This window comes from Panthera onca, chromosome A2, assembly GCF_046562875.1.
Source record: "Panthera onca isolate mPanOnc1 chromosome A2, mPanOnc1 haplotype 2, whole genome shotgun sequence".
Taxonomy (NCBI): Eukaryota; Metazoa; Chordata; class Mammalia; order Carnivora; family Felidae; genus Panthera; species Panthera onca.
This window is the reverse complement of record NC_138340.1, coordinates 152,908,951-152,931,662: the sequence shown is the minus strand read 5'-3', so window position 1 is coordinate 152,931,662 and position 22,712 is coordinate 152,908,951. Positions and strand designations below refer to the sequence as shown.

The 22,712-nt window shown below is 38.4% G+C and overlaps 1 long non-coding RNA gene across 2 annotated transcripts in view; it reads left to right on the top strand.

The window, feature by feature from the left end:
• LOC132679574 (uncharacterized) overlaps window positions 1-22,003 on the top strand; it is a 117,641-nt gene extending 95,638 nt beyond the window's left edge. For both annotated transcript variants that reach the window (XR_009610229.2, XR_009610228.2), the window contains exon 4: window positions 21,330-22,003. This is a non-coding gene — a long non-coding RNA (uncharacterized LOC132679574). The remainder of the gene's footprint in view (window positions 1-21,329) is intronic.
• The last annotated feature ends 709 nt before the right edge of the window (window positions 22,004-22,712 follow it).

Genomic DNA, 22,712 nt, shown 5'->3' with positions numbered 1-22,712 from the left:
GGAACAATATTTCCATCTACCCTTTCAGGTTCTGTAGCTAGGGCACAGGGGTGAACAAGCACCTGCCTCTGGAGATCCCAAACAGACCAGGTTCAGCCACTGCCACTGACAAAATCCAAAGGCAGAGAAATGACGGGTGGTGAATCAAGGAATTTATTTCAGGGAGGCCAACAATGAGAAGACAACAGACTAGTGTTTCAAAGACTATTTCCAAAGTACTGAAAATACGTCAAGACCTATATAAGAAAAAATATAGCAAAGGTGAGTGTGTTCATGCAGGTGGGCAGTGAAAGTCAAATAGATCATGGTCTTTGAGTCGATCATGGGCAGGGTCTTGCCGGCTCAGGGAAATCCTTAGGCTTTGGGGGTAGTTTCAGTTCCTGTGGTTGGGGGAGGGGTGCTTTGCCCTCAGGGTCTTCTGCCTAGTCCAAGAGAGGAGCTGGAAAGAAGACCACAACTAGAAAGTCTGGGGTCAAGGGGTGCCTGGATGGCTCATTCGGTTGGGCGTCCGACTTCAGCTCAGGTCACGATCTCACGGTCCAGGAGTTCGAGCCCCGCGTGGGGCTCTGGGCTGATGGCTCAGAGCCTGGAGCCTGCTTCAGATTCTGTGATTCCCTCTCTCTCTGCCCCTCCCCCGTTCATGCTCTGTCTCTCTCTGTCTCAAAAATAAATAAACGTTAAAAAAAATTTAAAAAAAAAGTCTGGGGTCGAAATGATGGCAGTGAAAGTCCTCTTTCAGTTCTGTGATTACTCTAAGAATTAAACTGACATTAAACAGGACAGATTAAACAGGATAAAAAACCAATTAAAAATTTTTATTAAATTTACTTATTTATTCTGAGGGAGACAGAGAAAAGTGTGAGTGGGGGACGAGACAGAGAGAAAGGGAGAATCTCAAGCAGTCTTCCCACTGTCAGCACAGAGCCTGATGTGGTGGGGCTCAAACTCAAGAAACTGTGAGATCATGACCCAGGCCAGAATCAAGAGTTGGGTGCTCAGCCAACTGAGCCACCCAGGCATCCCAAAAACTCAATTTTAATCATATACATACACACTGGAGCTCCACAAAGATAAGCCACCACCAAAGGTGGCCAGGTGATGGAGACTTATATACATACCATCCTGAACTAAGAAAAGGGATATAAGTTTGGGGCTTGTAGGGGGGGGGGGGGGGAGGAAATTCACAGGAAGGTGAGAGAAGAAAATGTATGGTAAAGGAAGTATGCTCTGTCAGGTAGCTAAGTCTCAAAGGTGAAAAACTTATTTCTGCTAATACCTTTCTTCCTGGTACCCAGAGAAAGACACCTTTACAAATGGAGATTCCCTTTATAAATGGAGATTTCCTTTACAAATATAAACTCCCCCTACAAAAGATAACTTCTCTGTTTTCAGAGCTTCTCCAGTGTCTGCTTTTTTTTTTTTTCCTCAAAATATTTAACTCAAAATAATCCTTATGACAAAGAAGCACATTTTGGGGTGGCATACTCTGGTACTCTTTGATATGCATCTATTTTCTCCTGAAAACAATCTTACAAAGGAGGCAGGGTTGGGTTTATCTTTCTCTCTTTACAATGAAGAGATTTAAAATATAGAAAATCTAGGTTGATCTGCACCAATGCACGCAGCTAGTAAGTGGCAGACCAAAAACTGTGACTATGATTTGTGATTGGCTTTGAAGGCCCTGTCTCAGTTAGACAAAGAGACCACTCAATAAATATTTGTTGAATGAATGAATGATATGCTTGCGTTTGCTCTTGCCTGACTGACCATGCTGCTGGCAGGCTCTACAAAAAGCCAGCTGTTTCTTAGAGTAAGCAGAGCTTTCCCACCCTGACTTCCTTCCCAGGGTCTTAGTAATGCTGTAATTCAGACACACTTTTAGATGAATAGTTTACCTTTCCAAGCAGCAGAATATCCTTCATTTATAAAAATTCTCAGAAAATTGTTATAGGAGAATAACATGTGAGAAAGTGGAGGTCTTGGTTCACGATTCATTCATGAAACACTTGTAATTAAGAGCATATACCCGACACATTAGACTAGGAAGGAGGAGAAGGGCTAAGGGAGTTGAGTGTGGGCCAAAAGGAGAAAATATTTTCACAATTAAATGGAAGAAGGCTACTCATGGATCTATGGTAACAGCAGAATTATGAACTGAAGAGTGTGATAAACTTTGCACCTGAGATCCACAAAGAAAAAAACATCTTCTATATTTCTTTCCCTCTTATCCCCCATGCAATAACGGAAGGGAAAACAAAAAACAAAAAAACCTAAGCCCAGCTAAAAAGATGTTGTTTTTGAATTTCACTTTTATTTTGTAAGTAGCATCCTTTTGGAGAAGTGCAGTTTCTGAAGAGAGAATTCCTTACAGAGCTGCAGTCCTAAAATGCAAGCCATTTCTGCCAGTTGCTGGCAGATCTTTTCTGCCACCTGGGGAGTTGCTCTCAATTGTATTGACTTTCTGTGACCTTCTTTTATCATGCAAACCAAGGCAGTCTAATTGACTGAGCTGGGTCCTCCCCAGTCCCCAGCAGATGGTCATTATAGCAAGTGAATGGTAGGATTACTGTTGGGCTCTGGCTCTCCCTACCTTGAACCAGTAAACAGGTTCAAGGTCCCAAGCTTAGACCGATATTTGCAATGGCTGATATTCTGTCATTCTTTCTGGAATGGATTTCTATTTTGAAAGCTTTACATTTTCCAAATCACAGGTGAAGACTGATCCAAAATATTATATACGACTTGGTCTAAATTCTTAAATCATTTACATGTAGCAGTAAGGACAAAATGGTATTTCAACATTAGTCATGAAAGAAAACAGAAAACAAACTTCAAAAAATCCTTATTTTGAAAGCTTTTATGAAAAACCATTTTTAATACAGATAACATGTTTGCAAATGCTAAGATACTGGGAAAAAAAGGGAAAACAGAAATCCCAAGGGGAAAAAAAAATCTGTTTTAGAATCACAACACCCAGAGACAAGATACATAACCCTTGGTTGGATTATATTTCTTTCCAATTTCTTATCTTTACACTTGTACTTTTACTAAATTAGAACTCACTAAATATTCACTTTTTATTTTTGCTTTATTTCACAGCATATTATGAATCATTAGCATGTTTCATATTACTAACAACTTCACTGAGCTGTTTTCGAGTACTGCTTTATGGTTTGTCAGGTGGATAGGCCATTAAAAATATGAAGTTATTAAGTATTAAAAGAAACTTTCCCACAGACAATGTACTGATACAGTAGGCTTTTATTCAGCGTTTCATGAATTGGACTGCATCTAATCTAGCAGATAGAAAGGAGCCACAAGAGCTGCACAAGGCAAGAGATTTTTTTTTAAAGTTTATTTATTTTGAGAGAGAGAGAACATGAATGTGAATGGGGGAGGGTCAGAGAGAGAGGTAGACAGAGAGTACCGAGCAGGCTCCATGCGCAGTGCAGAGCCTGATGCAGGGTTTCACATCACAACCATGAGGTCTTGACCTGATCTGAAATCAAGAGTGCTCAATGGACTGAGCCACCCAGGTGTGCCGGCAAGAGCTTTTTATAGCCTCGAATGAACAGGAATGAGGGATACTTCTGGATACTGTTAAGGACATTTTTTTCTTAAATATTTATTTATTTTTGAGACAGAGAGAGAGAGACAGAGCACAAGTGGGGGAGTGGTAGGGAGAAAGGGAGACACAGAATCCAAAGCAGGCTCCAGGCTCTGAGCTGTCAGCACAGAGCCTGACACGGGGCTCAAACTCACCAGCTCTGAGATCATGACCTGAACGGGAGCGACCTGAGTCGGACGCTTAACTGACTGCACCTGGATACCGTTAAGGACTTTACTTGGAGTTTGATGATGGTACATGTTAATTTGGTCTAACTTCAACTAAACACTTATGGCTTTGGTTTTCACTCTTTTATTAATTTTTTAAAAAATGGATATAAGTACTGTGAGAAGTAAGGGAGATAATTCATTTTCAGAAATAGCAAATAAAAGCTGTGCTGTCTATTTAACAATAGGTTTACAACCTATTGGAAATATTTATAACCGCCCCCCCCCCCCCCCCCCACACACACACAGTGGAGTCCTAAACCCTTAGACACTTCACTTCCTGGTTCTTCTTCCCCTCTCCATTTCGTGGGCTTATTTTCCACAGGCTTTACAATGAGTATGTACCAAGGAACTGAAGTCTCTACATCACCTCAAAGAATGTACATTTGTTCCATTCAGACTACTTGTTGCCTTACATGAGCATAGGAGACTTCCAGGTAAGGCTGTAATGTCCCGTAGTACTCAGTCAATGAGGAATCAGGGGAGGGACTTAATGCTAGGAGATAAATTGCCTGCTGTAACTGCCCCGTGTGCTAGTCCATGAGGCACAGGCTCTTGCAAGAACGTTGATTAGAGCCTCACTTCACTGTGCTCTGAGTCTGCATGTCCCTCTTTTGATTGGGGCAGTGGGATTATTTCTCACAACTACAGAGAACCATATCTCTGTATGGTTCCTATTGGTCCCTGTCTTTGTATCCATTACTCAGAATTAACCAATGCCAACCTTTTGTCATTTGTCTCCAAAAATTTTAATGAAAGAAATGGGTTTTTACAGAGATAGTTGAGTTCTACTTTATTTTCCCCCACATTTCCTCATCACAAATCTGATGTAGAGTCAATCCATGTTTTTACACTTTCTGTAGATATATAGTTTATGATTTAAAAATTATATAATTGTTGGGAAACCTGGGTGGCCCAGTTGGCCGAGCTTCTGACTTCAGCTCAGGTGATGATCCCATGGTTCGGGCCCCACATTGGGCTCACTGCTGTCAGCTTGTCAGCACAGACCCTGCTTCGGATCCGCTGTCCTCTCTCTCTGCCACTCCCCCACTTGTGGTCTCTCAAAAATAAATAAATATTTTAAAAATTATATAATTGTATCATACTATGTATATGATTCTGCAACCTGCATCTCTGACTCAGCATTATCTTTTGAAATCTACTGATAGCACATAGATTGTTTCATTGAAATGAATGAAACAATACTAGTAGTATACTAGTCTACTCTATAAATATGCACAATTTATATATCCATCTTCCAACTGATAGAAAATAAGTTGCTTGAAAGTTGTTTTCCTTGTTATGAATAATAGAGCATATTTAAGTCTCCTAGTATGCATGTGCTAGAGATAGTACAAAAGTGAAATTCCTAGGTCATCGGGCATCCTAATATCAATTTAAAAATTATTACTACAGTAATTTCAAAAACAGGTTCTAGCACTTTGTAAGTTTCCTGTTCTTCCCATCCTTGTAAACATTTATTATAAGACTTTTTAGTTTTTGTCAATCTGATAAAAAATATCTCTGTATGTTTCATTTTGCACATCCTGGATTACCAACAAGGTTGAAGATCGTTCTATATGTTTGTCTTAAAAAAAGTACAGAACTTATAATGTGATTGTGTCTTTTTTGTTTTCATTGATTTGTTCTTATTATATTTTGAATACTAATGCTTTATGGCTTATCTTAAAACAGGGCTTATGACATTAATTTTGTTTGGAAGTTTCAATCTTGATGTACCAAAATTTATACATTTTTTTCTTTATGATCTATCTCTGTTTTTTATTTTATTTATTGATCGATTGACTGATTGAGAGAGAGAGAGAGTGGGAGACAGGGCAGAACGTGACAAAGGGAGAGAATCCCAAGCAGGCTCCACACTGTCAGCACCTGACACAGCACTTGAACTCAGGAACCTTGAGATCATGACCTGAGTCAAAATCAAGATTTGGATGCTTAACCAACTGAGCCACCCTGGTTCCTTATGATCTTTGGTTTTTTGTTTTGTTTTGCTTTTAACTTTTTAAATGTTTATTTATTTACTTTTGAGAGAAAGAGAGCACGCAAGCAAGAGAGAGACAGAGAGAGAGGGAGACACAGAATCTGAAACAGGCTCCAGACTCTGAGCTGTCAGCATAGAGCCCAACGCAGGGCTCAAACTCACAAACTGAGATCATGACCTGAACTGAGATCAGACACTTAACCAACTGAGCCACCAAGCACCCCCATTTTTTTTAATGTTTATTTTATTTTTGAGAGACAGAGAGAGAGAGAGAGAGAGAGAGAGAGAGAGACTGAGCACAAGCAGGACAGGGGCAGAGAGGGAGGGAGGCACAGAATCTCAGGCAGGCTCCAGGCTCTGAGCTGTCAGAACAGAGTTGGACACGGGGCTCGAACTTACAAACCACTAGATCATGACCTGAGCTGAAGTTGGACGCTTAACTGGCTGAGCCACACAGGTGCCCTCTCTGTTTTTTAAAACTGTATTTTGTTGTTAAGAAATTCTTTATTACTCCAAAGATATAAACATATTCTCCTATGTTTTCTTCTGAAATTATTAATTACTTTTACAATTAAGGCCATAATTCTTTTGGAGTTTTTATCCTCCCGCTGATATGAAAGGAAAATATTTTAATGTTTCCCATTTGGCAATCCAGTTGACGCAGGATCGTTTGTTGACACGTCCACTATTTTTCTTGTTATTTGTATTGATATCTCTTTAGCATATAAAGGCCTCATATATGATTGGTCTTTTATATATTTTATATATTTATTGGTCCCTATATCATACTATGCTTATTTATATGACTCTATAGTAGCCCACATTTTAGTTTCCAGGATTATTTCAGACTCTTATTCTTGTATATGATTTACAAAACCATTGATATTGCCTTCTATTCCTACTTTGCTGAGCTTTTATCGTGAATGAATATTGAGTTTTACTGAGTGCTTTCATCTCAAACTATTGAAAAGATTATATTGACTTCTTCATTTTCAAATCTAACATGGTAAACTATATTGGTAGTTTTATGTTGACCATCCTTGCATTGATGATACTTTACCCGAATCTGATACATTGTTTTATACATACACACACCATATTTATATTATACATACAGTCAGTTCTCATTATTCATGGTAGTTATGGCCTATATAGTTGGTATAGACACTGAATAAGTGAATATTGAATCATTCCTAGAGGAACTACAGTTAGGTTCCTGCAGGACTCTGGACACATTTTAGTCAACCCATCAATATATAATCTTGTTTTATATGTATTTTTGTCTAAAGACACCTTATTTAATATATATTATTGATTCATTAGTGCTGAATACATGGCCAAATAAAGATTATCTAGCATACCAATTGTTCTTGTATGGCACATCACAATCTTTTGTGCCAACAGAGCTAGATAGTACTTTAGCACTAGGCTTGGGGATCATTTTAAGCATCAAAATCACCAAAAAGATTACAGAAATGTGAAAAATGTGACACTAAGATGACAAAAAGTATATTGGTTTACTGCAAAAGAGCTAAAGCAGAAGGCAGAATATTGCCATGCTTAACTTCACCTGAGAACCTGTGAGACATACAACTCAAATTTTTTGCAACTCTGCGCATTTCTGTGAATGATCATGAAAGCACTTTGAGTATTGATTTTGGGATTACAAATAGATTTTGACAAGTAGGTGGATTCATAACTATGGAATCTGCAAATAATGTAGATTGAATATAGTATAGAATTTGATGTTATTTATTTATTTATTTATTTATTTATTTATTTATTTAATGTTTATTCATTTTTGAGAGAGAGACAGAGCACAAGCAGGGGAGGGACACAGAGAGAGGGAGGCACAGAATCCAAAGTAGGCTTCAGGCTCTGAGCTGTCAGCACAGAGTCCCATGTGGGGCTTGAACTCAGGAGCTGCAAGATCATGACCTGAGCTGGAGTCAGATGCTTAACTGACTGAGACACCCAGGTGTCCCTGATTTTCTTTTCAAATCATTATGTATGTATTTTTTTTGTCTAAAAATATGTATGAAATTATCTTTTTTTTTTCCCTTGTGGTTGAATTCTACCACACTATGAACGAATTTGGTCAATTTTTAGAAGTATTTCATTATAGGCTAAAAATAATAACTAAGTACAATAACTACCCCTAAACTGGATACTCTTAGGGGAAAAAATGTTATAAAGGATATTATTAGGTCAACTGACAAAATTTGAATATAGACAGTTGATTAGAGTATCAATATAAGAATTTATAAAGTTGGTAACTGTATGGTAGTAATATGTAGAATATTCCTATGTTTAGGCAATACATATTGAGGTATTTAAGGGTTAATGACCACAATGTGTGTAATTACCTTCAAATGATTTAGGAAAAAATTTACACACACCTATACACAGAAAATGATCAAAGAAATGGGTAAAATGTAAATAGTAGGTGAATCTGAGTAAAGGCTATATACATGTTCTTTGAAATATTTCTATTTTTTCATATTTAACTTCTGTATATTTAAAATTATTTCCAAATAAAAAGTTTTAAAAAGTGTTTTAGGATTCTCAAAAATAATGTGCATTTTCTATTGTTCCGGTGCAGTATTTTATATGTATTAGATTGAATCTTCTTAGCTTTGTCATTCACATCCAAACCCTTAATAACAGTCCTCTTGGTGTGCTTCATCCATCAGATTCAGAGAATTACAAAACAAAAAACAAAAAAAAAACGGGGCATCTGGGTGGGTCAGTTGGTTGAGCATCTGACTTCGCTTCAGGTCATGATCTCACAGCTCAGCTCCTGGGTTCGAGCCCCACATCAGGCTCTGTGCTGACAGCTCAGAGCCTGGACCCTGCTTGGGATTCTGTGTCTTCCTCTCTCTTTGCTCTTCCCCCACTCATGCTTTGTCTCTCTGTCTGTCTGTCTCTCTCTCTCAACAATAAATACATGTTAAAAAAAAGGAACCCCAATAGCTTTGCATTGTCTGAGTTCCTAGTTAGGTTTTGCTTTATACATTTTGAAAATATATTGCTGATAAGGGAGTGTGGGGCAAGCTGAGGGCAAAACACAGGCTGGTACACCACCTCCCACTCCCCTGGTGGAATATGTGTGATATTCCTTGGACACTCCTGGCTACCCAAGACCAAAGGAAAGGGCTTTAACGGCTTGCCATGGTAATGTGGGAAACTAAGGCAAATGAAAAATTAAATTCCCTTACTGCCCTAAATTCCCATTGACAAATCCTTGAAACTGGCAGAGTGACCCCCTCCAGGAGCTCAGCTGCCAGGATGATGACACCTTGCTACAGGCAAAAGAGAATCTTAGCCTAACATTATCCCAACCTTGAGAATCCTATAGTCTACTTCCTTTATCTCAACTGCCCTAAGATACATGCTGGCAATCACACTCCAAGCTTATGGCCCCATGATATACATCTGAAGGGTCTCATGACTGAGGTTGTATTAAATGGTAATAAATGGTATTTCTCTAGCAACAGCTAGCCCTTCAAGGTTCTAGAAAACTTGCTTCCAAAATTCCTTAGAGACTTACTCTATCCCAGACTCCTTACCAACCTGAGGGTATATAATGAGTTACCCGTCATGACCCCATGCAGCTTCCTGCCCCTGGGTCATGTCCCCATGCTTCAATAAAGTCATCTTTTTTACACCAAAGATATCTTCAAGAATTATTTCTTGGCTGTTGGCTTTGGATCACCCCATCATCACCCCAGAACTTCATCATTGCTAAGAACATCATTATTTTTCTCTTTATTGTCAACTTTTATGTAATTTTACCTACTATAAAAACAAAAAACAAGTAACACCCATTGGCCAAATCTGCAATAAGTTGTATAGCAAAGTAAGTAATGATAACAGTACATCATAACTTAAGGAATAAAGAATCCATGAGTCCATGCTCATATAAATAAATAATCAAATAAATAAGAGAGAAGGGCAAGGTCATCTTCACATTGGAATGTCAACTAATAAATGTAGTTGACTAGAAAATGGTCATTTGAGAGCCACCACAGAATTATTTTAGGGAAAAATCATTAAAACTAAAGTGAATGGGTGAGTTTGATGACAAACAGGACATTGACATAATCTCAAAGAATCTCTCTATAAGTACATATTAATTACAAAGAGAAAATAGTAACTTCTTAGTGGAGAGACAGAGACCATCTTGACCATGTGATCACATTAAATTCATTAGGAATGGGATAAATCAATATTTTGCCATCTAAATCATGAAACATCTCCAATTTATACTTGGATAGGCATATCCATTCCATGATATTTTCCCCTGGGTTATGCCCATAAATCCATAGATTCCTGGTTTGTTTACCATAAGCAAGCCAACCAACCAGATTCATCCTGTTAAAAGCATTCCAAAGATAAGGCTTTCTCTGTTAACAAATACCTTTAACTCTTTTTCTAGGAGGTATTCATTAGTATTTTCACAAGGAGATTAGGCCTAGACATCTGCCTTATTTCTGCCCCCACCTTCTTTTCCCATAATAAAAGGAGAGGAAAAAACCTGCTTCACCCTTTTTTGCCATAGACAATACAAATACGTACACGTATTCTCCTCTATGATTTCACTGCTGGTGTCCCTCATTGAATAGAAATCCTTGGTCTTGATATAATTGTGTTCATCAATAGTTGGCTCTATGGTTTGTATTTCTGAACTGTTTAGGAAATTGCTCCCCAGCTCAGGTTGCAATGATATTCTCCTTTATATTCTTCTCTCAACTTTGTTGGATAATGTTTCTAAATCTTCCTGTCAGAGTTGGAGCAGCCCTCCCGATCTAGCTTCCTGCACGCGGCCCTGGTCCAGCTCTCCGTGCACAGGATGTGGGCTATGCTGTCCTTCCTGAGCAGGTGTTCTCCCTCTAGGCCCAGCATTTAAAGTTCTACTGGCTCCAAGAACTCTGTGAGCCATTTTGGTTCAGCGTCCTCGTGCTCTTAGACTTCAAGTTCACTCTCTTTTTGGCACTTTAGGTTTTTGCCTTTAACTTGGCTATGCTTTTCCCCTCTCCCTATTTTTTTTTTTTTTTTTAAGAAAAATTGTTGCAGCCTTTCTACATATGCAGTCTTGGTGATAGGCAATCTTTCCAGGTAAACCTTGCCTTCTATATTGATTAAGCAGTTATAATTTTTTTTACCCTTGTAACATCATAGGAAAGAAAACAGATACCTCCTGGGGTAAAGAAACTGGGGGAGAATAACAGAAATATCTTAGGAATTTTATCAATGTGATTTGTGATGTGACTTTTCCTCAATGGATCTCCCCCAATATTCAGGAAAATGTTCTCTTTTCTTCAGCGTCTTTCACCAATTGCCTGAACTTGGATTTGGGTAAGAACAGAAGCTCTTCATAGAATTCATTCAGGTTACAATTTGAGGTTCACATTCCACTTTTTAAAAATTTAAGTTTATTTATTTATTTTGAGAGAGGTTGGGGAGCGGCAGAGAGACAGGAGAGAGAGAATCCCAAGCAGGCTCCACACTGTCAGCTCAGAGCCGATGCCAGGCTTGAACTCACGAACTGTGAGCTCATGACCTGAGCTGAAATGAAGACTTGGATGCCTAACTGAGTGAGCCATGCAGGTGCCCCCCACTTCTTTTAGTAGCTGTGTGACCTTGGACAAATTACGTAACTTCTCAGAGCCTCAGTTTCCTTATCTCTCCCATCAGGGTATGCACCACACAGATTTTGGGGTTAAATGAAGGTCATGGACATGTCCTTCTCCCCCCTCACCCCCTAGCTGAGGAAAAGCAGAAGAGTCGGATGGAAAAATTTCAGGGAGGGTCTGATTTGTTACTAACTTGCATTGCAGTATTGTCGGACCCAACCTACCAGTTTCGCCATATAAAAACCAGTCGCTAAGATTCTTTCCAAATTAAAAAGTCCATGAGTTAAGGTTTTATCATTGTATTTAAAAGACTGACAAGTCTCCTGTGTAGTTCATTTTTTATTCGCCAATATTTATATTCATAAGTTTACTGAAATGAGAGAAGGGATTTGCTTTACGAGTTAAATATCTCACAAGGTAGCATATAAGTTCTCTGCCTTATCCCTATACACAGGTATGTTGCAAGAGGTATGTCAAGTAATTTGCTCCTCAGATTAGGAATTGAAGTGATAAGTACAATGGAAGGGGAAAAGAAAGCCAGGAGGGGGGATCAGAAATGCTGAAGAGTTGTTTGGGTGAGCACGGAGGCATTGACTAAAGTCTGCTTTTACTGTGTTTGGAAGTTTATTTCAACATTTAGTCCCTAAAAAACAACATTGGGACTAATTAATATCTTCTGGTTTTAATTTGCCCAATTTGATGATCACGTGAGAGTCCTGGTAACCAGCAGAAACCAGTTTTTCTTTCTAGCTCCAAATGACAAAGAACCGAGTGAGATAGAATGGATGAGTCTCTGTCTGTGTGTATTTTTACTCTTTTACAAGGTCATCGATCTTCAATGAGATTCGCTTTCCTACAAGCAATCTAAATTGATCCATGGTTATTGGGAAATAACAGACTATTCTTAAATAACTGTGAACAGGAGGTTCAAAAGTAGCTCCTGTTGGAAACAGTTGCAGAATGTTCAAGAAATATGCACATGCACACACACAAAGAGGCCTCTCCCAGCAATGGAGGAGCAGTCAGACCACATCACTGCAGAAGGCCATCGATCATATTTATTACACTGCAGACAGCAGCGATTTTAAGTGAGGCTGGGTTTCCCGAATGAATTCCAATAATTCAAGTTATGATTCCTAAACTGTGTCTCAGACTAATTCAATATTACTTATGTGCCCTCCCCCCCAAAAAAAGTTTAAATCATTAGTCTTTATAATATGGGTCAAAGAACTGGATTTTATTACCTTAATCATTAATAAAGACATTACAAACCATTTGGTGATTCTTAAAAAATAAAAGAATGAGAGAAATTGCACAAACCGTAGGAACAGCATCCTGATGGCATAAACGATCAAGTGCTTTTTGTTTATTTGTTTGACATCAGAAACAGATATACTTTGGAGTATACTTCAAACACTGAAGAACACATTTTTTTTTCGAGTTTTTCCTTTTTTTTTCAAAATGGAAATGATTTATTGCTTTGTGGATTATAAAAGTAACTAATGTCATGAAAAAGAAAAGAATACAGGTATATTGGAGGGAGGTGGGTGGGGGATGGGCTAGATGGGTGATGTGGTTAAAGAAGGCACTTGTGTTTGGCACTGGGTCACTAAATTCTACTTGTGAAACCAATATTATTCTGTATGTTAACTAAGTAGAATTTAAATAAAAATTTGTAAGAAAAAAATTTAAAAAAAAAGGATACAAGATACATAAAGTCAAATTTTCCCCAGATAACACTTTTTTTGGATTTTTAATACACAGCTTTTTGCCCATCCATCCATCTAGCCATTCATCCATCCATCCATCCATTGATGAATCTTTCCATATTGAAAAATAGAGAGGTAGGAGAAGGCGGGACAGAGGGGGTTCCTGTTCCCATGGAGTGGAAGATTTATACTTTTCATGTAACCAGGGCACTTCTCAGGATCCCCTGTGAGCAAAGAAAGGCAGCCCCCACTGTGGGGTGTTCAGAGCTGTGTGCTGGGAGTTTGGGTTTCCATGTCCTCTTTTCAGTCTGGTTTTTAACTAATGCGCGACCTCATTATAAAATGTATGTTCTATGAATGTTATTACACCTTCAGTTAGATACTGCTCCATAACTGTGTTTTGAGAAAACAATCAATTCTTTTAAAAAATATTTTATTTTGAGTAAGCTCAACACCCAACATGGGGCTTGAACTCACTGTCCCTGAGATCAAGAATCATATGCTCTATGAACCAGCCAGGCATCTTGGGATCATTAATTTTCTTAAATAATTTTTTAATTTAAAAAATATTTATTTATTATTTATTTATTTATTTATTTATGTAATCTCTGACCCAACATGGGGTTTGAACTCACAACCTCAAGATCAAGAGTCACATGCTCTTCTGACTGAGCCAGCCAGGCCCTCATTAATTTTTAACGAAAGCTGATTTTTATTTACAGGATTGTCCAACTGGTGGGTGCTCTGAAATATTCTACCCAATTAAAGGAAAAAAACCCTCATAATGACCACTCAATTAGCCTCCTTCAAGCTCAGCTTAAAACACTTGATGTTTTTGAGGAATAGAGGTGAAACATGCTTCTGTGGGTTCTGAGAAAATGCTTCAAAAAATTGATCACGTCCTGTCATTGATAAGATGATAATGGCATTAGGATTACTAACACAGACAAGAGTTTGGGAGTGGTTGTCTATGCAGGCTGAATTTCAAAGATGTGGTTTTCAGGAATACAGGGGGTTTTGTACAGAGCTGAATGAACCTTCCACAGTCTAAAAGCCCATCTTTGGGAAACAAATATCTGGTTGCCATGGAGACACTCAAGGTGGATGAAGGATGGATTAATCAAAATACAGTAAATCCTTTTTACGAGCTTCCTAAGAAATCTAGTGTGATGTGAACCCTCTGGTCTGTCTTCTCCTGTTCTTCCCTCCATCACACAGGAAATCCACTATGGACGTAAAATGACACACATTTATTGTACTGAGTTCTATGTACATACTCGTGAATGACACCCTCTCCTGCTTGAAAGGCATCGCCATACAAGCACAAGTGCTTCTCAAACATTTATGTTTTAAAATAGTTTTTGAAATTTAAGGAAAAAAATGTATCTTATTCTCTCTACAACAAAAAGAAAAGAGACTGGTTAGAAACAGCCTCTGAAAATTGTGACTATTTATTAACTGAGCTGTGTTCTCTGGGAAATAAAGAATATGAAATAATTTGTATTGAGATAGAAGCAGCATCCACCTTGAGTAAAAAAAGACCCCTGATCTGATCATTTCAACCATTAAATCTAGTTCAAAGCAAGTTACCTTAATCTAAATATTAAATAAATAAATGAATGAATGTGAATAAATTATTAAGCTGAATAAATGAAGTGAATAAATTAATTAAGTGGCTATTCCCTTCCTTCCCAACAAACTGACAGGTCAAATTAATCAAAATAGTTAATCCAGTTGTGGGAGACATTTCTAGGAGCCTGCAGTAAATCATTCTTGGGCAGCCAATTCGATTTTAACCCCTGGTCTTGAATAGCCACTGCATCAAGTTGATTGGATGAGCTATAGCACATAGAATCAAGCCGATGTAAGTAGGATTTGGACACCCTCCAAGAACAGAAAAAGGCTCACAGGGAGGATGTCAGTTACTGTAGGCACGGGGCCTACAGGAAGTCCAGAGGGACCCAATAGAGTGCACAGGCAGGGAGGTTTTCCACATCAGCACTCTGGGTCTGAGACTCTGTGCGTTCTCCCAGACTGAAAGGCGGACAAAGGGATGCAAACTGCAAAGGAATTTAGCAAAGGGCGAAACCGTGATTCTCAGCTGGGGACGATTTAGTCATGACTGGGGGTAGGGAGGGCTGGGAGCAAGGACTACTGGCATCTAGTGAGTAGAAGCCAGAGACGCTGCTGAACATCCTCCAGTGCACGGGACAGCCTCCTGGGGGGCGGAAAAAGTCAGTAGTGCTGAAGTTAAGAATCCTGCAGCAGAAGAAATAGTTAACAGATTCTAAGTAGCACTTGAGAAGGAGCACCGATTCATGGATTTACAAGGGCAGAAGAGCAGGGCTGAACTGAGCAATAAAGTAATCAGCTCTGGCTTGGAATTTGAGGACCTGGAACGCGAGCTAAGCCTTGCTGTTTATTATTACCTATAACATGTCAGCCTCCTTGAGGCCCATTTATTTCATCTGTTAAATGGTTACAGTAATATCGACCTATCTTCTAGCACTGAGTGAGATAGGAGATGTGAAAGCACGGAATAACAGTCAGTGTTCAAGAAATAATGACTGGAAACAAACAAGCCCGTTTATCTTATCTTTATTTTTTTTTAATTATTATTATTTATTTTACTTTTTTATTTTTTTTTGAGTTTATTTTGACAGAGACAGAGAGAGCACAAGTGGGGGAGGGTCAGAGAGAGAGGCAGAGAGAGAATCCCAAGCAGGCTCTGCACTGGCAGCGTGGGGCTTGAACCCAAAAACCATGAGATCATGACCTGAGCCGAAATCAAGAGATGGATGCTCAACTGACTGAGCCACCCAGGTGTCCTTATTATTCTTTATTTTAATTTTAATTTCATTTAATTTAATTTTGAGGCAAGATGAGTCAGTTTTGACCAATGGTGACAAAAGGACAAAAATATTTAAAAGTCATTACTTACTTTGGATCTTAATGTTTTGTAGGGGAGGAAAAAGTTTTCTTCAACCCTTTTAGGGTCCCTGGCTAGGTCTGAAAATTAAACTGACCTAAAACAGATTAACAGGAGAAACACATATACGTTTCATTGAATTTTTACATGTACATGGGAGCCTTCACAAGAGAATAAAGACCCAAAGCAGTGACCAGAGTAGGGAGCTTTAAACCTCTCAAAGAAATAATGAATCTATGAAGAACTGACAAGACAGAGAGGTTTGGGCTAGGGGTGGTCAATGGTGAAGAAGTAACTAGGAAGATAAGGGTTAGTTTAACAAGGTTTATTTATCAGATTTCTTAGCCCCCAGTTCCGTCTCTAGTGATAAAAATGTCTCCCTCCTTCTGGTACTGGGAGGGGACCTTTCACATAGGAGATTTATGACCTGTTTCAGGGAAAATGGGGGGAGAGGGGGAGGTCACATTGACCTTCTTGCTTCTGCTGCTTTCTCAGACTCCTTCAGGGTAAGATATCCAATATGACAAGGTGCCATATTTGGGGGTGGCATGTCTTGAACCCTAGCAGCAAGAAATACCTTTTTTTTTTTTTTAACTTAGAGGCTGCTGGGTGTGAGGCTGCAACATGGTAGGAGGCTGTATTTCTTTGCACTAGGAAAAAGAAAGATGGGGAACATACGTGTGGAGGGCCAGTGAGAAAGCTAGACGGGAGCACAGGGTGTGCGGATTTACCAGGATCTCAAAAAAGATGATTTGCTGTGGAGGTGCGTTGTAACCCTCTCCTCTGTCTCACCACAAAATCATCGGCGAAGTCTTCCTTCCTCCTTTGTGATTTGCGGGTTAGAATTTGGTTTTTTGGTTTTGGTTTTTTTGTTTGTTTGCTTTGTTTTTTGATACAACAAGGGCTGAATCCTGCTTCAGTGTGAATATACAGGGCTGTCACTAGTCCATGTTAAGAAAAATTATCCCGGGGCGCCTAGGTGGCTCATTGGGTTGGGTGGTGGACTTTGGCTCAGGTCATGATCTCACAGCTTGTGAGTTTGAGCCCCCTATCAGGCTCTGTGCCGACAGCTCAGCGCCTGGATCCTGTTTCGGATTCTCTGTCTCCCTCTCTCTCTGCCCCTCCCCAACTCATGCTCTGTCTGTCTGTCTCTCTCTCTCTCTCTCTCTCTCTCTCTCTGTCTCTGTCTCTCTCAAATAAACATTAAAACCATTAAAAAAATAAGAAATATTAAAAAAAAGAAAAATTATCCCAAACTTGGAAATAAGTCAAAAGGTGATTAATGTCATGCTAAGAACATTTTCAAACAAGCCCACCTAAGGATCATCTGACTCTGGGAACTTAAGCTTGTTCATACAATTCATTATCACCCAGAGATTTTATAATTCTGAATGCTGATTTGGGACCAAGATTTTTTTTGGTTGTTTAGTAGGAAGGATAAACCCAAAGGTTATGGTTTTTTTTACCCTGTAAGATTTTAACCACTGTATACCTTTGTCTAAATGAGTAATTTTATTTCAGCATGACTTTTCTCCACATTTATTGTAAAAACCCCAGTTTCTTAAATTCTCCATTGAACTGTTTTTGTCATCCTGCTAGTTCCTTTATTAATAGGTTTAATATACTTGATATGGACTTATTATCTATTTATACAAAAATTATGTTTTTAACATTTTGAGAGTGTGCTTTGGTACCCATATGCAGCCTTTGTGTGAATTAGGAAAAAAGTGTCCCTTCCTTGAATACAGTTAGTTTTCTTTTCCTCCAGTACAATTTTTGAAAGATAGTATATTATTTATGTTTTAATAATAAAATTAACAGCAAGCCTGAGGTCATTCTACATAAATTCTACAAATTAAATTATTGAACACACAATAAAGGAAGTACACATTTTTAATCATAAAAATAACTCACTAGAATACTTAAGAAATGAGTAGGATTTAATCATTAGTGATAAAATAGTTTTATGTCTTACTTTCACAGAGATAAAATTCTTTATGACAGTTTCACTGCCTATTGGCTTTAGAGTCTTGTTTTCTAAAGAAATGAACAGTTTTTCTCATGACATTGTATACCTTTAATAAATTTTATTTTCACAAAGCGATAAAATTGCCCATTGGCAATTGCTACTACAAGGTGAAATTTATCCTGGGAGCTACAGAACATTATTGGGAATGTGTCACGTAAATCATTGTTGCAAATACGTTGTGATACTTCAACTGGAGTATTCTAAAGTGGAGATTTTAGAAATCACCTTAGGATTTTAGTTCCCTACGCATGGAATCCCCATCACTATCATTTCCCGTACTTTTCCGCCAGACAATATCACCTATTAGTCAATAGCTCCCGTTCATTGCAATTTTTTTGAGTTACCCATGCCATTTGTAACACTGAGAGGCCACTATATTCTTTCAGCATTTTAAGACTTTCCTTTGAAGACGATAGTGTTATAGCTGGTTTTAAAAAAAAGAAAATTGAATTTAGAATCGAATTTTGGTTTTTTTTGTTTTGTTTTAAATTTTTTTAATGTTTATTTATTTCTGAGACAGAGAGAGACAGAGCATGAGTGGGGAAGGGGCAGAGAGAGACACACAAGAATCAGAAGCAGGCTCCAGGCTCTGAGCTGTCAGCACAGAGCCCGATGTGGGGCTCGAACTCACAAACCATGAGATCATGACCTGAGCTGAAGTTGGTCGCTTAACTGACTGAGCCACCCAGAAGCCCCTAGAATTGAGATTTGGATGGTAGATGGGATTCTAAGTTGAGTCAACACTTTCTACTCCTTTTTTGGTACTGCCTCTACTGGGAGACTTGCCGTCAATGTCAAGAGATTCTGCCATTTGTTCAGGATCAATATATTTTTCATAAATGCGATTGCTCTGACTTCAAAAAATGTATAATTCCTTTGATGTTTTCAAGTATATTGTGTATAGTGATTTTTTTTTTCCTGTGTCATTTTGCATTTAACATCAATTTTTACCCAGGCTATTATGCCACATTGGTACTGAGCAAATAAGTGTAAAACTGGTTATTTTCAAGACCAACGTCTATTTGTGTTGCAGAAATATGTAACAATTAATGTCACAAGAATTTCTAACAGAGCATGGCCTTCTTCCCTGAAGTGAGATTCTAGTGTCATGATAGCTTCAGCTTGACTTTCTTCTCATTTTTTCAAAAATGGCTTCAAATTTCTCTTTCCTAAAATTACTTTCAATAAAGTTCAACACAGATGACAAAAAAGGTTTTGCACATTTTATATCAGGTTTAAACAAAACAAGGAATATAGTATGTTTTATAAATTTTTATTTTTAGGATTTGCTGCTGCAATCCCTTATGTTTTCCATGTGTACTTGTGGTGTTGTCATGTCCCCTAGTCATTTGAATTATTTTATCTAGATTGTAGTTTTTGTTACACCTGTCAGAATGGCTAACATTAACAACTCAGGCAACAACAGATGTTGGTGAGGATGCGGAGAAAGAGGATCTCTTTTGCACTGTTGGTGGGAATGCAAACTGGTGCAGCCACTCTGGAAAACAGTATGGAGGTTCCCCAAAAAACTAAAAATAGAACTACCCTACAACCCAGCAATTGCACTACTAGGCATTTATCCAAGGGATACAGGTATGCTGTTTTGAAGGGACACATGCACCCCCATGTTTATAGCAGCACTATCCACAATAGCCAAAGTATGGAAAGAGCCCAAATGTCCATCGATGGATGAATGAATAAAGAAGATGTGGTATATATATATATATATATATATATATATATATATATATATAATGGAGTATTACTCGGCAATCAAAAAGAATGAAATCTTGCCATTTGCAACTACGTGGATAGAACTGGAGGGCATTATGCTAAATGAAATTAGTCAGAGAAAGACAAATATATGACTTCACTCATATGAGGACTTTAAGAGACAAAACAGATGAACATAAGGAAGGGAAACAAAAATAATATAAAAACAGGGAGGAGGACAAGGCATAAGAGACTCATAAATATGGAGAACAAACAGAGGGTTACTGGAGGGGGTGTGGGAGGAGGGATGGGCTAAATGGGTAAGGGGCATTAAGGAACCTACTCCTGAAATCATTGTTGCACTATAGGCTAACTAATTTCGATGTAAATTTAAAAAATAAAATTAAAAAAAACAAAAAAAAAATAGATTGTAGTTTTTGTATACCTTGTGCTGAGAATTGATATTATCTATGTCAACATAACTTAACTGTTTTTCTCCAAGAAATTCTCTCTCAGGAAAATAAGATTGCAACCCAATAAATAACTAACTTTATCATGTGCTTCAGGAAATTCTGCAAACTGATTTATCAAGGCAAACAGTTGCTTCATTGTGGCAAACAGCTAGTCTTATCAAAAAAACTGTGTGCTCACCTGCACAAACACCTTGCTTATCAGCACAAGAGTTTGCTTATCCAGACTTGTTTTAAGACCCACTGTGTCCACCAATCCTGAAGTACTACATCACAAACTTTGGCCAATCTTCACCTATTCCCTGCCTTGAAGGACTTGCCTTAAGTTACCTGAGCCCAGACCCTAAAGCTTTCCTCTACTGAGACACTAAGACTCTGTTAAGATGGCGCTCTCCCTTGCTGCCTTAAGCCTAACACACTTGACTTTGCTTGACCAACAGGTTATTCTGGAAGTTTTTGTAGGTAGTCAGCAATCAACATAAGTAAGAGTACATATAGTCTTTTCTACTCACGTCATTACTGAATAAATGCCCACAAAATATTCACCTACAGACATGTTTGCCTTTTTGGAATTTGAAAATCTGGTAGTAATTACTATCTCTTCTACATAGATTATATTAGAAGTTGTATCTAAAGGGGTACCTTTAGAGAAAGGGGTACCTGGGTGGCTCAATCGGTTAAGTGTCTGACTTTGGCTCAAGTGTCTGTTTTCAGCTCAGAAGATGATCTCACACTTGTGGGATCGAGTCCCACATCAGGCTCTATGCTGACAGCTCAGAGCCTGGAGCCTGCTTCAGATTCTGTGTCTCCCTCTCTCTTGGCCCCTCCCCCGCTCATGCTCTGTCGCTCTCTCTTTCAAAAATAAATAAACATTACAAAAAATTTTAAATAGGTGAGAAATATTTAGCACTTCTTACCTAACCAAATAACATGTGTGTGCTGCTGAGGCTTGTATTCTAAGAAAATGTTCTACCTTCAATGTTATTATTTGTTATGGTTCCTACCAGATGACGAAAATTCCATTATTATGCTGATAAAGTTCTTGGATGATCTGAATACTAGCACTGCTGCACAAAAGATGAATCCTCTCCCTGTCATGAAAATGGACCTGAAGCTCTTGCCCCTCCCAATGCCCAACCTAAAGCAAAAGCTTTGAAGGCCAAGAAAGTGGTGCTGAAAGGCATCCAGTCACACATGAAAAAAAGAAGATCCTCAAGTCACCTACCTTCCAACTACCCAAGACACTGCATCTTTGAATGCAGCCCAAATATCCTCAAAGAGCACCCCCAGGAGAAGCAAGGTTGACCGGTATGCCATCATCAAGCACTATCAAGTTCCACCCCGCCCCCTGACCCCCGACTCCTGAGTCAGCCATGAATAAAATAGAAAACAACAGGGGCGCCTGGGTGGCTCAGTCAGTTGAGTGTCCGACTCCGGCTCAGGTCATGATCTTGCGGTCCATGAGTTCGAGCCCCGCGTCGGGCTCTGTGCTGACAGCTCAGAGCCTGGAGCCTGCTTCAGATTCTGTGTCCCCCTCTCTCTCTGCCCCTCCCCTGCTCATGCTCTCTCTCTGTCAAAAATAAAATAAACATTAAAAAAATTTTTAAAAAAATAGAAAACAACAATACACTTGTGTCTATTGTGGACATCAAGACCAACAAGCACCAGATCAAATACGCTGTGAAGACAATCTATGACATTGATGTGGCCAAGGTCAACACCCTGATCAGGCCCAATGGAGAGAAGAAGGTATATGTTCGACTGGCTCCTGACAACGATGCTCTGGGTTTTGCCAACAAAATTGAGCATGTGAAATTCAAACTGAATTCAAACTGGATTCAAACTGAACCCAGTTGGCTAAATCAAAATATAAGTTTTCACCATAAAAAAAAAAGAATCAACTCTATTGTGTTTAACAATGGCACATGATATTTGATCTTACTTTCCAATAGTTTGTTTTGTACTATTAATAATATAGCTATATGTTAGAATCAGAGGTCAATTTTAAATGCTTAACACTATTGTTATGCATTTAATTTTCTTCATGTTTACTAAAAGCATGTGATAAGTGCTGCCAATCTTTGTACTATTGTCAATCTCCAGTTGATTCTTTTCTTCTCCCAAAGACAAAATACAAAGTCTTTTGAAGTAAAAAGTTTTAGCACTTTTTTTTTGTCATTTGGAAGAATTTGTGTGTAATGTTCCTCAAAACTTGTTATCTACAACGTGAGGTGGATAATTATCAACTAGTCCTCTGAATATTGAAGTTATATGGATGTGTACTTGCATTCATACAAAATACATTAAGTTTAATGGGGCCTTTGGGTTTTTTCCTCTTCTAGTTTAAGTGGAAATTCATTTCTTATGATTGTCACAGAGATAGAAGGTAA